The sequence below is a fragment of the Hetaerina americana genome, unplaced genomic scaffold (assembly GCF_022747635.1).
Source record: "Hetaerina americana unplaced genomic scaffold, ioHetAmer1.1.p SCAF_115, whole genome shotgun sequence".
NCBI lineage: Eukaryota > Metazoa > Arthropoda > Insecta > Odonata > Calopterygidae > Hetaerina > Hetaerina americana.
In genome coordinates this window covers 298,459-302,615 of record NW_027286237.1, presented here as the reverse complement: position 1 = coordinate 302,615, position 4,157 = coordinate 298,459, and the positions used below count along the sequence as shown (strand labels likewise).

Here is a 4,157-nt window from a genome sequence, read left to right as displayed (position 1 = left end):
CTCCGAAAGAGTAGCTATAATTCTTTAAGGAAATAAATTGACAATCAAGGAAGTAGAGCGTAAACGGTCCACGAGGAGGGCGGCATTCTACGAATTAGGCATATGAACCATTAGAAAACCAACCCAGAAAAGGATAGAAATCATTGAAACCCTGTTCTAGAGTCATGTGCTTGACATCAAAGTGGCAGATGATGTGATAAAAAAGGAGTTTCGGAAAGTATAGATGTTGTTCATGTTGACACAACGTGCATCGGAACGAAAGAAACAAGCTCCTTATACCTGGAGGGTGAATCGAAAGATAAATTTGAAGGCTAATTGAAAAGTGAGGCCGGAATTTCCTCTTGCCGACAGAAATGGCTGAAACTTCGGATTGAATCACAGTTGTTAACTCTTCAAGCAAGAGTGAAAAACAAAATAAACATACTAACTGACACAAAAAATAACGCCCAACGTGGGGCTCGAACCCACGACCCCGAGATTAAGAGTCTCGTGCTCTACCGACTGAGCTAGCCGGGCTGTTGTTGACGGGAGAGAAACTTTCTTTAAAGATAAAAGTAGTATTTTGAGATAACTTCGTTCCGATATGGTTGGCCGACTTCTTCGATCAAAAGCACGAGAGTCAACACCACAGAACGAGTGGCCATCATAGGTTCCAGCTCAGGTTATAAACCTGAGCTGGAACCTATGATGACCACTCGTGAACGCGAAATGACCAACCATTCTCCGACGGGGGTGGACCCGCTTTTTTGGGATACTTCCTTGTAGAAAACCTTAACAGCCAGTTCATCAGAAATGTAAGTCATCCCTGATAAATTCTAAAAATCTTGGAGGGGTTTTTCATGAATCGCTCAAACGATAAGAAAATTGCAAAATTAAGCACATCAATATCAACGTAGCACCCACAAACAAATCGAAGGATACGCAAAATGTTGAGCAAGTATATAGCGTGCGAAATTCAAAGAGCGTCCAGCGCCACACAGATCTATCTCTTGAATATTTCCAGGGAAAAGACGAGCATTTCAATCGGCGAATAAAAATTGAAGGCTGACACGACGAAAGGATCAAACGTAAATGTGAGAGAGCAGAACGAACCCGCAGCGGAACTAAATTCATTACTGCTGCCGCGATGATCGATTTCCCGTTCGATTGGTGCCTAAACGAGCAACTCGGCATCTGCGCGATTCAATTCGTTTCAGGAGTGGGAAAAATTTAAGTGATTAGCCGTCTCATATCTAACCGTTGGGGTTGAGGAGGTGGCCGAAAATCAGCGTTCGTTGAGATTGACGGAAATTGGGCTTTAAGAGCAATAACTGGATCGTAGAGCCAGACAAACATCAAACGAGAATTACCTTTCGCTTTGCAGAAGGAAAATTAGACTAAAATTTCAATTAAGAGACGCAAATTCTGCAAACTGCAATATTTTTGCCAACCACAACTTAGGAAACTTTTCTCTAAGAATCTTATCTAATCTTAGAATGCAAAAAGATTCAGTAGAGGGAATCGAACCCAATAGCCACCTTCATAAAGCGTTGATATCATTAGGAAACACGGATAAACGTTAAAAAGGTAATTTTACCTTACATAAATCATTATACGCTGGGATTCAACAAGTCCTTAAAAAAATTCAAGAGATGGCGCTCGTACCATCTGAATAGATTTGCTCTTATAACTTATCTCTCGCTGGACTGCTCTTAAGATTTTGGCTATAACCATCACGTGGTTTCATTTTTATGGTCAATTGAAGGAACAAACTTTTGCTTATTTAGAACAATTAAAAAATTCAGTTTGGGGCGATAAATAAATAATTCTATTTAAAAGGTGGATTAACACCGAATGAGATCAAATTCGAGTTGGATGAAGTTCATATCATATATAATATTGAGTTTGCGACTATTTACGACTCGTACAATTGAATTAATGAGTTTAAATGTGGCCGTACAAATGACGAACATTTTTCGGGACGTCCAGTGGAAGTGACTTCATCCGAAATGAGTGACAAAATCTACGATATGGCCCCAAGTGATCGACTAAGCAAAGTGTGTGAAATATTTGGGGCCATTGGCATATACAGTGGTTTCAATTTTGCACGAAGAATTGAGTCTGAAAAAAATCTCGGCAAGATAGATGCCGCGTTTGTTCTCAGCAGTGAATTAGCGAAATCGAAAGGTCGATTCAGCAGCTGGTTTGACGCTTTTTCGTCGCAATATTGACCAGTTTCTGCTTCGATGCATAACTATGGACGAAACATAGCTACACTACTATAAAAAAAACACCAGAGAAAAATGAACAGTCAAAATAGTGGGTTTCTAAAGGCAACAAGGAACAAGGAGATGGCCACGGTTTTTTTTGGATGCACACGAAATCATCTACATTGATTACTGGCAAAAACGATCATTGGGGAGCATGATGCGTCTTCATTGCACCGTTATCACCAAAAAGTCCTGATTTAGCAAAGAAAAACATTCTCTTCCATCAAGACAATGCAATTCACATCTGCGTAGTTTTGATGGCGAAAACTTTGGTATTAAAGTTCGAATCATTACAGGATCTGCCGTATTCGCCAGATTTGGCCCCTGATGACTTTTTTATTTCCAATCTTGAAAAAATGCCTCGGCAAAAAAGGATTTACGTCGAACGAGGAAGTCATCGTCAGCACAAATCCCTATTTTGAGGACCTTCTGAAAGTCTTATTTTTGGATGCATAAAAAAGTTGAAAAAAAACACTGGAAAAAAGTGCATCAACCTAAAAGGAGAATAAGTAAAACATTTAAAAAATCACGCAAAATAATTTGTATCCCTTTTTTTTAACGACTCAATGAATTACAACGCAATATACAAGCAGAGATTTCAGTATATGGTCAAACGATCATCTTTAAAAATTAATGACAGCATCAATACTGTATTCATGGGAACGTATTTACGAATTCATTTCTTAATCGTATTGGGATAAATCGAGATTATTCATGATGAACTCTTACTCGCTTACATAAAGCACTTAAAAAGAGATAATTTAACCTTATGTGGTGGGAATGCGAAAAGTAGGCTACATTTACAACACCAGGTTTACTATGGTGACATGAAATTGTAATGTTAAAATATTTTTGTGATCAACGTAATAATTACTGTTATTATTATCATTATTATTTGGTATTTCACCGTTTCTGGTAGGTTTTGGACGGACAAGAACTGAAACCGACAAATTTCTTAGCCTCTCAAAACAAAACAACCCGAAGCTAAAATAATCTATTCTTCACTTCCTCATACTTCCGTCCTCCCTTCATTTCGCCCAACATGCCTATCCTTTTCCTATTCCTTCCTTGGGTACTTAAGTTCTCACCTCTATCACAGAGTTCAACATTCTATCGTCAAATTAAATTCTCCACATCAATATTTCCAGCATTTTTTGGAATTCCCCTTTAACCTCTCTCCACTCCCACCATAACCAGCATCCCCTCATTTGTTTTCCTTTCTGTCCACTTCAGCTCATCCATCTTTCTCCACACCTAAATGCCAAAAGCCTCCAATCCACACATATCGTCCTGTTTCAATGACCTAGTATCAAAATCGTAAATAACTAACCTCCGCGTCAAAGTTTTCATTTATATTTTGTTAACTTTCTTACTCAACGACTCTCTTTAATTCCCTCCTTCTTGGGAAACCTTTTGGGCAGACGGATTTCTCTTTCTTACGCCTCTATTACTTTGACCAATTTTGTCAAAATCACTTCTGATATAGGCTTAGATGTTTACCTTCTTTGGCCTACTTTAGTTTATGGTTCCCTATTTTATTTTAATGATTAACTTAGTTTTCTTCTTTCTCGAAAAAATCATGACCTTTGTAATGTTGGTAATCACTCAAATTCCATTGCTATCTCCCAGATTATCCAATACGCTTAGCTTGATAATTCGAAAAACACATTGACTTTATTAATTCCCCACCGATTTTAATTACTATCTCCAGTTCCTTCCATGCCTATTTGACCATTGTCTCCACGTAATCACCGAAAAGCACGGATGGCAATTGACACGTAATAATCATTTGAGAGCCTTAAATTAAACATTTTAAAAATATTTTTGAGAGGAGGAATGAATCCTGAAATATATGTGGAAATGTTTCATCCAACTGTTTACAACAATGAATTTCAGTTTCACACTTGA

The 4,157-nt window shown here is 38.0% G+C and overlaps 1 non-coding gene across 1 annotated transcript; it reads right to left on the bottom strand.

Moving 5' to 3' along the window:
• Window positions 1–443: 443 nt before the first annotated feature.
• TRNAK-CUU (transfer RNA lysine (anticodon CUU)) lies at window positions 444–516 on the bottom strand. The gene has a single exon. It is a non-coding gene; the product is annotated as a tRNA-Lys (tRNA).
• Window positions 517–4,157: the final 3,641 nt, after the last annotated feature.